This window comes from Littorina saxatilis, linkage group LG1 (assembly GCF_037325665.1).
Source record: "Littorina saxatilis isolate snail1 linkage group LG1, US_GU_Lsax_2.0, whole genome shotgun sequence".
Taxonomy (NCBI): domain Eukaryota; kingdom Metazoa; phylum Mollusca; class Gastropoda; order Littorinimorpha; family Littorinidae; genus Littorina; species Littorina saxatilis.
In genome coordinates, this window is record NC_090245.1 from 50,336,941 (window position 1) to 50,349,762 (window position 12,822).

The 12,822-nt window shown below is 41.1% G+C and overlaps 1 protein-coding gene across 2 annotated transcripts in view; it reads right to left on the reverse strand.

Moving 5' to 3' along the window:
* Window positions 1-3,668: 3,668 nt before the first annotated feature.
* LOC138972961 (iroquois-class homeodomain protein irx-2-like) overlaps window positions 3,669-12,822 on the reverse strand; it is a 54,892-nt gene continuing 45,738 nt past the window's right edge. For both annotated transcript variants that reach the window (XM_070345618.1, XM_070345626.1), the window contains exon 7: window positions 3,669-9,706. The gene's annotated coding sequence lies outside the window, so the exon portion shown is untranslated. The remainder of the gene's footprint in view (window positions 9,707-12,822) is intronic.

The window sequence follows — 12,822 nt, forward strand, 5'->3', positions numbered from 1 at the left end:
ATCTTTCTTTCTTTCTTTCTTTATTTGGTGTTTAACGTCGTTTTCAACCATTCAAGGTTATATCGCGACGGGGAAAGGGGGGAGATGGGATAGGGGAAAGGGGGGAGATGGGATAGAGCCACTTGTTAATTGTTTCTTGTTCACAAAAGCACTAATCAACGTAGTACAATTTTTGACCTTACTGGGAGAATGCAAGTTTCCAGTACAAAGGACTTAACATTTCTTACATACTGCTTGACTAAAATCTTTACAAACATTGACTATATTCTATACAAGAAACACTTAACAAGGGTAAAAGGAGAAACAGAACCGTTAGTCGCCTCTTACGACATGCTGGGTAGCATCGGGTAAATTCTTTCTCGTCCCAACCAATATGGGACTCCCCCTAACCCGCGGGGGGTGGCTTGTAATCAAACGAGCAATTTTTTTTTCAAATTGCAAAAATAAAAATAATAAAAAGTACAAATATATACTGAGCGTAAAAATACTTGACGACCCAGAAGAAGAAAATGAAGGGGCTTACTGTCCGTCAGGTCTAAATTGCCTATATTGGACATGAGTTGGTTTATACGATGGGGTTGAGGACCCAACAACAAGATAGAATATTTAGTTTTATGGTTGATTCTCTTGAACGGAAGTGTTTTCAAACATCCTGTATGTAGGAGGTATGCTCAAAACAGACAAGAGAACCAGAACAGTTCCATTACAAAAACTTACCTGACAGCGCATAATTATATCGTAAATTTTCTGACCGAAATCGTGTTTGAATAGGAGAAAATCCTGTTATTTGTTAATGGAATACCTGACTCGATATCCCATAAAACAGGGGCCAGTGTTCTAAATACCAGCGTGTTTAGGTGTGAATAACCTCCCCTGAAAGGTGCATAGACAGTGCCAACACTGCTCTATTGTTGTGTACATGCCGTGCTCGTTTGTAACTAAAGATGTATGAGGAATGGAAGAGAGTGCAAGGGAAATGTAGGTTGAAGTGCTTACCAGACTACTTATCATGTAGAATTGCTCACCTCTAGGCTGTGATTTGGTTTGAAACATCGTACCCCCACGCGATTAATTTTCTTTCTTTATTTGGTGTTTAATTAACGTCGTTTTCAACCATTCAAGGTTATATCGCGACGGACGCGATTAATTACGATCAACGTTTATGGCTCTGATTTGTCACATTTGAAATGCTTTCGTGACATAAAAGTATATAGACATTCCAGGTCACGTTTTTGACTGATGAGTAATAACTAGTATTTTCAACCTGCTATGCATCTGACATACGCTATAATGTTAGCGACAAGAAATTTCAACCAATAGTAAAAAAGGCTCGTATGAAAGTATGTTGGTCTTCTTAGTAAAAAAAGAAATTAAGAAAAAAAACAAGATGTAATAGTGTTAGTGAGTACATTCAGACTTAATTTAACTGACAACATTACCCATGAAGCTAATTCTTCCTGTACTTGTTAATATACAGACACTCAGATAAACAGAATCGAGTTTACCTGTCTGGCTGTCTGTCTGTCTGTCTGTCTGTCTGTCTGTCTGTCTGTCTGTCTGTCTGTCTGTATGTCTGTATGTCTGTATGTCTGTATGTCTGTCTGTCTGTCTCTGTCTCGGCCTCTCTCCCTGCCTCGGTCTCTCTCCCTGCCCCCCCTCCCTCTCTCTCTGTCTCTGTCGCTCTCTGTCTCTCTCTCTGTCTCTGTCTCTGTCTCTCTGTCTCTCTCTCTCTCTCTCTCTCTCTCTCTCTCTCTCTCTCTCTCTCTCTCTCTCTCTCTCTCTCCTTCTTTATTCTTTATTCTCTTTCTTTTCATACGGACAGCTTTGTCCTCTTCTTCTTCCTGATTCTTCGTTTTTATCTTCCAGACTTTACACCCACTCCCTCCCTCCCCCCTCTCTATTTCTCTTTCTCTCTGCGCCACCCCTCAACCCTCACACCACCACCCCCTCCTCTACTTTCTCCGACCCTACCCCCATCCCCCAAACCCCTCTTCCTTCCGAGGTTTTTCACTTTTTCCGATTAACTATTGACCTGACTCGGGATCGGCCGAAATCCCGGGCAAAGGCGAAGCGTGTGACATTTGACTGCAGAATGCAAACCTCCGCCTTTGGGGCCTGATCTCCGGGCGGGGCTGTGGCGTGCGAGGGGTTAATTCTACCAGCTTCCTGCAATGCACTCGCTTCTGACCGCACATATCCGCAGCTTTTAAACACTCGCTTTAGAGAGAGCCGGGTGCGTGGTTTAACCCCTTCGCTTTTGTGTTAGATTTGGGATGGTGGGAGAAGTTTGACTATGGGGGGTGGGGTAAGGGGAGGGTAGTGGTTAAAGTTGTTAAATGGTGGTGTTGTGGTAATTGTGGTAGTGGTAGTGGTAGAGGTGGTGGTGGAGGTGGTGTGTGTGTGTGTGTGTGTGTGTGTGTGTGTGTGTGTGTGTGTGCGTGCGTGCGTGCGTGCGTGCGTGCGTGCGTGCGTGCGTGCGCCTGCGTACGTGAGTGTTTGTCTGTCTATATGTATGTATGTATGTCTTTCAGTGGCGGTATTGGTGTGTCCGTGTGTGTCTGTGTTCTTGAGGCTTCTTTTTAACTTTCTGAATTCTTGTTTTTTGTTTTGTAGTTCTGATATTTAAACAAGTCCTAAAATGTAGTTCTAGTTAGCATCCCCCCCCCCCCCTCTCATTTGTTGTGGTCATCATCACGTTTTTATGTCCTATAAATGACCGATAAAACTAAAAAGACAAAAACCTAACATAAACCCGTGTATATAATATATACACATGTCCACTGTTTGTCCAGACTCTAATTTGTTCTGAAAGACTTAACCCCTGACCGTCCAGCGACCCGATGTTCCAGGCTTTTTTTATCGCTCCTCTTGACAAAGAATTCTATGTCCATTGTTTTTAATGACTGCTTGTTTTTTGGTCAACATACTTGTAGGTCAGACAACCTTACGACCAGAAACGTTGTATGTTAGCATAGTTGAGAATTAAGTTGTCACTTACGAACCTGCCCATGGGGAGGGGGGGGTGATGGGTGGTCAGAGATTGATGATAGATGGACGGTGAGAGTGTCAGTGACATTCAGAGCTTCTGACCCTTTGGAAAGTACAGTGGAACCCCCCTTTTAAGACTTTCAAAAATCTGAGAAAATCAGGTCTTAAAAAGGAAGGAGTCTTAAAATGGAGGTAAATGTACAGGCAAGGAGGACGGAATGGAGGAAGCCTTAAATTGGGGGGGGGGGGGGGGTCTTAAATGAGGGGTTTCACTGTAGTCCGGTTTTTTTACAGGAGGTTGGCTCGACAACTCTGATCGGGTTAGTGAAGTAAATCTACAAATTGACAATTTTCAGAGGACTAGCCTAGTCTATGTTTGGCTGTGTGTTTTCTGGGGTGTAACAATGTGTCAGAGTTCCTTCCGGTTTGATGTAGATGCTTTTAAGTATATGTCCAAAGACACAAGGGAGAAGAGACGGACAGGCAGACATGTGTCAAAACGGACAGATAGAGAGCCCTACAGATATGCAGGCAGACAAAATCAAGTGCACATATATGCACACGTACACAGTTGTAGATATATGTGTGCGCATTCATTCTTTGGTAATGCACTTATTCTTTTCTTACCCACTCACTCATGTGCAAGCAACACTCAACAACAACAACAGCAACAACAAAAGTTGACAGTCAAATGTTCATTTTACTGAGGTTCCCAAAATGCAATACAATGATACATTGGGGAAAAGACAAAATATTCCATTTCATTTCAATATTCACACCGACGAGCAATTAACACTATCAGATACATTGCAAAACATGACAACGGATTTCAACACGAAAGGGGCAAGTCAGAACAAATATCCATACGCCTCACCTATACAGTACGCTCTCCACAGCGAAGCAACATTTCTCAAAAATGATTCACTGACTTCCACGCATGCACTGTTCAGTAGTCTAGGACTCCAACAGCGCGTGAAATTTACATGCACCAAGGAATCTGTTGTCTGTCAATAAATGAAATTGACAACGTGAGGCATGTCAGTTTCACAAGTTAAAGTGGTTTTTGTTTTTTTTACCGAGACGGCAAGTCGAGGGCTTTGCAATTTCTGCAAACCGACAGTGCATGACATCGACATGCAGGGATTATTTGTCATTCACGCGCATGCGACTCACGTTACCGCACTTGTGGAGTAAATGAATATGATATTGGGTTGAACACTATTTTGCTGTATAATTCTACTGCCACTCGGGAAGCATTTACTAATACTTCCTGTTTGAATTTTTCATGTCACCTTTTAAACTGTCACTGTAATGAAAAATACGCCGTTTAGACTTTCCTGCAGCATTTTTCGGAAACGGACCAAATATTTGTTTCTCTATAATCAGCCACCAAAAGAACATGTCTTTTCTACATTCTGTCAAGCAACTGCCTCTACACCGGCCATTCCTTATTCCCTCCCTCAACACCTCCGACTTCCCACAAGCTGATGGTCACGCATTCTTAGCAGTCACCAAATACAAAAACAACAACAACAACAACAACACACACGGACACAGGCAAGAAGAAATTAATTTTCACCCGGTGACGTGTGAATGAGATAGCTAGACATGACACGTGTGTGTCCGAGGCTTGAGACACAGCCCTGAGATGAAGGTGAAAAATGACCAGGCCAAACAATGACCACTGTTTTCTTTTTGGTCAGTATGACTTTGCTGTCCATCTCGTAAACCACTCAAGCCGTGTCCGATTAGGTCTTGTCCGCCTTGTCTTGTTCGGTCAGGCGTGTGTATGTGTTCTGCGCGAACTTAGAATCCGGTTTCATTCTAGAATGGACCGGGTCCAGGTTGGAATTCTAACCCTGCGCAAGTACAGGGGTGCCATTCTAGAATGAAACCCTTGAATAAAGGGGGCCGTAATGTTTGTAGGTAAGACAGAGTTGTCTTCCCTTGAATTATCTCCACCTGCACCTTCCCTTTGATAAAATGGGGCTGATTTGTCTACCCCTGAAAAAAATCCTTTGGCGATCTTGCGATGTCATGTCATGTCAAGAAAGTTGACACTCCTGAGTACGCAATAAACAAAGGCAGACCATAGCAAGGGGGACTACCAGGGCGGTATTGTTTGCAGGGCAGTTGTTTTTGTGATGAGAGCCGGTTGCGGCCGCTTGCAATGTCAGCGCTGTCTCCCTCTCGGAAATGTCCGGTTTTTTGACAATTTTTTTGACAGACAGACAGACAGACGGTCAGACCGACTAACCGACAGACAGACCAACAGAAGGACAGAGTGAGTTATAGAGCTGTTGTCACAGGTTTTAAAAAAAGTTGACATTATATCTTCACAATTCAGAAGACCAACTTCATGTATATGAATAAGATTAAAAGTTACAAGCGAGATCGGCAAAACACTGTCAGTCCGGAAATTTCCGTTCGTAGCGATCAGTGCTGAGTGTCTCTCAAAATCGTAATCACTTTCAGAACATCACAATCCCAATTCACGATGTCTTTGAGTAAAGTGTAAAAAACCCGAGAAAAAAAACCAACCAAACACACAAAAAACAAAAACAAACAGAAAATCCACATTTGTGGCTTTGGCTGTGTGATAGTCTAACTGAAATGACTATTCCAACTTGGACCCAAATTCCAACCTTGCGCACGGCCGATTCTAGAATGGACCAGCAACAAGGGTTTCATTCTAGAATGGCACCCCTGTACTTGCGCAGGGTTAGAATTCCAACCTGGACCCGGTCCATTCTAGAATGAAACCGGATTCTAAGTTCGCGCAGAACATATATACTGTGCCGGTGTGACGATGACATCTTGGCCCCGTGGTCATATTACGATTCTCGGCCTCGTTGATCTTGTATAAACTCCACACTGAACAAAAAAACACCCTTCGATAGTACTGATGAGCGATGAGTCCTTACATTCATGGGGCCAAATTTGTCCAACCAATTTGTTGTATTTAACTTAGACATTTGATTCATCCTAAAATGTTTCCCTTCTCATTCAAGGGACGTAACCATTTGGTACACGTTTTCGAAGAAATCGATTTTTGGGGTGAAATCTATTAAATTTCACCACCAATTTTTTTTTCACATGCAAGAAACTGACATGCTTTTCGTCTTTCAATAATTTCACTTCTTTCATTTTACCAGCAAACAACATTTCAGTCTTGAGGGAGTAATATGACCACGGGGCCAAGATATCATCGTTACACCGGTATAAATGGGGATTGTGTCATGATGTTAAGGATAATGGCAAAGGAGGTGGAAGGAATTCTATTAACAAGTGAATGACTATTATGTATCCTGTTTTGTTTTCCGCGTTTCAAGGGAAAATATAGCTACCTGTTTCCACGTGTGCCGTTTGGATTATTTTTGTCAGATTATATTGTGATAACTTAACATTGCACAAGACTACCCCCCCCCCCCCCCCCCCCCGACCTTAATTTCATCGTTGCCATTGGAACTGCTTGTCTACGGGTCTACGAGCAACCGCCATGAATGAAAGCTAGATTTGCAAGTACATCGAATACAACCAAGATGTTCCCATTCCGCCTGTAAGCATAAAAACAACAATAAAAAATAAACATTGAATAAAAAATAAAAAATAAAAGACTGTTCTGCCGTTAGTATAACCGCTGACATTCTACAATCTCTAAATAGACTAGTTTTTTCAAGAGAAGACTCTGAACAGAGAACAAAATACACTATCACAGACGTAACCTGTTCAACCATTATCTTGAAAAGATTACATTGGTAAATAGTTATGGTGTGTTGATAATGCTGATACGTAAAGACTTCAACACTGCTGGTTCTTCTGATGACGACAAACACACTGGCACAAACATACGAGGGTTGATCAATCATTCACAATAATTATGTTCAATTGTTTTTGTTCATAAAGTGTATACAAAGATGATGAGTCAATGTCACTCAATCGCAATCATTTATATGTAAAACACTCATTTTACATTGCTGGTAGTCACAGCCTCACATGCATGATGCTTTTTCAATGTCCACACACATGTAAAAGTCATCATCATTTACAGACAAATGCACGTTAAAATAAATGCAAGTTTTAAAACTGATGAGATTTGTTCGCGCATGGCTGTTCTTTTCTTTCTTCTGTTACCATCAACAGACACATTTACATTTTCTCAAATTTCATAGAGTATTCAGGACAAGGAGATATGTTATATATCTAATCTATGAGTCGTGGACAATGGTGGCAATCAAGAAAGTCCAAACAGTAACAAAAAACAAAACAAACAAATAAACATTCATTGTAAACATTGGTTTTGTTTTTACAATTATAACTCATATAAAAATTCAAATCACTCTTTCTGAAATGGATGTCCGGAGAGGAAGATGATATGATAGAATGGCATATAGTAAAGTGAGTAGAACGTGAAGATTGCACAAGACAGCAACAGATCCATTAAAAGCAAAGCATAAGCCGAAGATAAAACTAATACCAACAGAAATAATTTTACCATCCCCGCCCACAAGTAGCGACAACAACAACAACAACAACAACAGTAGTTCGAGAGAGGGCGAGAGATGATGAAGGGGGGGGGGGGGGCTGAGGGCAGACAGACAGACAGACAGACAGACAGAAACAGAGAGCACAACCCTCGGAGGGGCTAGTCTGTGTCTCTCCTTAGCCCTGGATTTTAAGCCCCCCCCCCCCTCCCTCTCCTCCCTCTCTCTTTTTTTCAGTCAGAGTCTGTCAACAGAAAATGTCATCACCACGCCTTCTTTTTTCTTCTCTCTGTAAAAAGTCGTGACTTTCGACTTCTTCGCTCCAATTCTACGCTCTTTCTCTCGTGCCGATGGCCCCACGCTTGCAACTTTTGCTTTTCCATGCCGTGTCTTCTGTGTAGAGTTTTGAAACTGGTGCGTGCTGAAACTGGCAACGTTTGTAGTTTGAACGCTTGCCTTGCTGATACTGACTGTCAGTTTCTCACTTCTAAAACGTGCTTCTGCGTTTGAAAACAGATCTTGCTTTGTCGGGCACGCGTTTTTCATTTTTTTCTTCCTCTTTTTTGTGTCTGCCATTTAGATAATATTTGTTCTGACAAAGATCAAACAAAAGTCTGTGTTGCTTCGGTTTTCTGTTGCCACTTATGCCACGGTTGATGTCTTAACAAGATGCGTGTCTGTGCCTATGTCTCTGTCTATGTGTGTGCCAGTGTGTCTGTATGTGCGTGCGTGTGTGTGTGTGGGTGATGTCGAGCGTAGAACCCAAGCATAAGAAATAATCGCATTACGAAGCAATGCAGGACTGCCAGTCGTACTTTTCACTCAGTGTCAACTCACGGTGTGAGTGTCTTTTTCCACCAGTAAATGCATCTCAGTATAAAGAAAACACTATGTCATTCATGCAAAGCCTGCATGTGTGTTTTGTTGTTCATTCGTGGCAACTTTGACGCAATTTCTCTTTTTAAAAAAACTGTTTAGATAATTTTCTGTCATGGTTTGCATTCTCCTGTCATGGTGAGTTTCACGTGATCAGTTTCACTTTCCGTACACACGAAATTATCATCAGAATATTTCTTTCAGTCACGTGGCCAGTTTGGAACAAACATAACTTGTACATATACTAATTTTTCTTTTGTATACACAATGGGAAAGTCTGATTTGTTTTCAATCTTTCAGCCCCACCTCTTCTACAATGTTGTGTTTACACATCAAAGTAAAGACGGAACAAACAACAGAGGTCAATCTGTTCACAGTAAATACTTCTCTTCTTCAAAAAGTCAGTATGCCAGACTTAATTTGTCAGTCAGTAAATAACTCGCACTGTTTTGTTTTAACACAAATCAAATTAAAGTTGGGACAGGTGAACCTAGAGGTCAATCTTTTCCTCTTTAATTATATATTTCTTCAATTGAGGTCTAACGAATGACGTCTCACAACGTGCGTGGTCGTCCTTGGCGGTCAAGAAAGCCGCCGCGATCATTGCGCAGACGACACTTCTTGACCGCCAATATTTGTTTGTGCGCATCACGTGCTCCACATAAATCGGCCGGAAACGAAGCAATTGGGAAACCTGGATAGGACAGGCTGAATTTTTAGGTCAATCTGTCTTATTTCTTCTACTGTTTCGTTTTTTTACAAATCAAAGTAGAGTTGTGATAGGCGAACCTAGAAGTCAATCTCTTCCCCTTAATAGAGTATACTGTTCTTCATAATAGGTCAGGCTGAATTTTTCAGTCAATCGCTCTCACTGCTTCTGCTGTTTTATGTTTACAAATCAGAGTTGTGACAGATGAATCAAGGGGTCAATCTCTTCCCCTAGATTGCTCATGTTCTTCATGATAGAACAGGCTGCATTTTTCAGTCACTCAGTCTCTCCGCTTCTCAGTGTTTTTACGGATACAAACTATAGAGTTGGGACAGCGAACCCAAAGTCCAATCTCTTCCTCTAGAAAACTGTTTTTTCAATAAGACAGGCTGAATCGTTCAGTCACTCAGTCTCACCGCTTCTATTGTTTTTACACATCAAAGTACAGGCAGTACAGGTGAACCCACACGGGTAAATCTCCTTCCTTAGAATGCTCCTGCTTTTTAAAAAAAAAAAAGTCTTCCTCCTGTCTCCACACCTTTCTCTTCCTTCTTCTGACGCATGCGCCGTGGCTGCCATCTGTCTCGGTTTGTCAAAGTGTGTGTGGTTTTCTCGCCCGGTCACGCCCCTTCTCGCGAGACCGCTGAGCCTGAAACAAATACGAGGGGACATGAGAAACAACATGCCTGAAACTCTAAAGCAAGGTGCACTTGAACAGTTGACAGAAATGATAGGCTGAGGGAACGGAGATAACAGCTGTATTAAGGGAAGGATAATAATTGTCAGGTTAGCTGAGTTGTGCTGTAAAACCAGGCCCGTATTAACCATTATATTATTGGGTTTTTTTCTTTCAAAATTGACATTGTATACGCTAGGGACACCAATTCAGTGAAAACATATAAATTATCAGTGTCGCGACGTAGGCTAATCAATATCATTGTTGGATCTAATGCTTAGGGTTAACGGAATGCAATGGACTAATGTTTAATTACATTATTTTGAACACTCATCCAACGCGTGGATTTATCTGACGAAATAAGAAGGAGATATGAACTCAGCTATTTCATCAATTTGGAGGTGTATGAAATATCAATGTGGACATTTTTTTTAAAAATAGTAATTTCAGAATAGCGATTAATTGATAGCAAGTGTGTCTCAATATATTGACCAAAACCGAAGACACGTATACACAGCGCACTCCCTTCACTATCCCAACATCACGCATCTCTATAATACCTCTCAGCTACAAATATCAATGCAAGAAAACCCTCGACATGGTCTGCACTACTGAATGAAATTGAAACATTCTTTTCAATATTCATAAACCCCTCGACAATGGACCATAATGGCGCGCTTGCAAGCATAATAACATAAATTATGGATTGAAGCACTGGACTTCAAAGGAACAGTAAAAACGTTTATGGCTACTCATAAACAAACAGCCCGCTGTTTATGGCAGCACTTAAAGGTAGGAGCTTTGTCGACAAAGATTGACAGTTGCGAAAAGTTGAATGAGAAGTGAAACAAATATTTTTGTTTTATTTCGGGTCGTTATTGAGGAGTTTACACTCGGCCATGTTGGTGCATCGGGCAGACATGCGCAGTGGGAACTATCGTTAAAGGGAGGTTATAGGAAGGGCAGTAAACGAGGCAATATGAAGTGATATCCTTCGCTGTCGCGAGTTCTATTAATATGTGTGTTATGCGAATTTTTTTCTGGTTTCTTTTTCTTTTTTTCTTTTCTTGGAATTTTTTTTTTTTTTTTTTCCTCTCTTACTTTTTCGGCTTCTTGACTGCATGTCTAGCTGTATATTTGCGTGTGTGTTTTTTTGTATATCCTTCTTCTTTTTTTATTTCTTTATCTTTTGCTTACAAAAACATTTTGGTCAAAAGAAGAATCCAAGGAGGGGAGGGGTTTCAAGGTTTGTTGTATGCTTACATTTGTGAAAGTAATGTAGTGACTAACCGGAAAAAGTGGGCCTTAAACTCGTCAGCATCTCTGTGTGCATGTATGTTTCAATGCGTATTTGTTTGGTTATATTTTTTTCTGTTTGTTGTTGTTTGTTTGATTGTTTATTTGTTTTTAAGACAGAGAGATTAGCCGGCGATGAGGCGGGCTATAGGGTAAGATTGGGTGGGGCGGTGAGTGGGGGAAGTAGACTGTGTATGGAAATAAAATGGCATGAAAGTACATCTTTCCTTCCCTCTTCCATGCCCTCCTGTCCATGCCCCGCCTCCTCTCCCCTCAAGCCGCTTTCAACTAGACACACACACCCACATACATTACAAAAAATAAAAATAAAAAATAAAAAACCTCTTGATTCTTCTTCGCCTTTCTCTTTCCCAAACAACTTCGACCCTCACGAACCCACGCGACCGTTTTACACCCAGTTTATTTAAACGCCGAAATATGACAGGCGATCAATTTCAACTCGCCTGGAAACTGCCACAAATTAGCCCCCAACACTCTCTCTCTCTCTCTCTCTCTCTCTCTCTCTCTCTCTCTCTCTCTCTCTCTCATTTTTCCCCGTGCCACTGACTGTAAAACGGTCTGCTCACTTTCAGCCTGCGGGACCAAACCACTTGTCAATTTCAAAGCACCTGCCAGCGATTTGTCAGACTGACAGAGAAAGATACTCGCATGTAAGTTTGGCCGGAAACCGACAACACGGTTCCATGCAGGTATTATTTTCGTGTTCTTCTCTCTTTAGCTCTCTGTCGTTGAGGTAGGATATTCTTGTCGGTTTCCCGTGGAAATGAACTGTAGAATGTTGTACACCTTGTTGTTAAATATAGTTTTGTAACAATTTTTTTTTAAATATTTAGTTCCGTCTTCCTTCCCGTTCTCTTTTAATTTTTCTGTTTTCTTTGTTTTTCTTTCTTTTCTTTTTCTTCTTTGTTTTCGCCAATACCTATCAAACTTTCACAGTTTGGTTCTGTCTCGGGTTCAAACGGTTGAGGATGAATGGTAGGAATTTGTTTGCCCCATTGAAGAAGTCACCTGGTGAACTTTGTTTTCTTTTTTCTGAAAGGTGATAATGATGAGTGATCTCCCGTGAACGAACTCTTGCACGTCCTGTCAAAGGGTTGAAACAGTAGAAAGTACTTAGGTGGGTGGGGTTTTTTTTGCAACCTTTTCTTTGTGAAAAGAGTGCGTGTCTCTGTTCAATGAATGAAACTGCTTGTTATGTGAAAAATGCACAGAGGCCAGCTTATTTTGCGGCGCACAAGCTTTACCTATGTAATCCCGTCTCTCTGCATGCTCTAAAACTGCATTCATCTGCTGTCAGTCTTGCGAAGAATATTTACTCAATGCTTGGCAGATATTCAAAAATGATTGGAACTTCTGAAAAGACATTTCTTTTATTTTTTATCGGGCCGGGTTCGCGAAAAACGCAGATTCAGCAAATGTAATAAAAGTATCATTCTAAAACAATCTTGAATTATAGACCCCTCGTTACATTAAATAACAAAGACCTCTTTTTTGTTGGAATCCACAGACAAAGAACAAGCTGGGAAGGAGCAGATAGAGAGTGACAAAAACATATGTGCTGTAAATGCATATGAAAAATAATAATACAGCAAAAAGACAAACACACGATGTGATATTAACAAACTAATTGGCTGATTTGTGAGAATTCAGTGCTATAACTACCGAAAGGATCAAACATAGGACCAGTACTTAAACTGTAAATAACAGTGAGACTATTAGAAAGGACAAAAAGAAAGAAAGACAGAGAGACAGAAAGAAACACAGAAACAAAC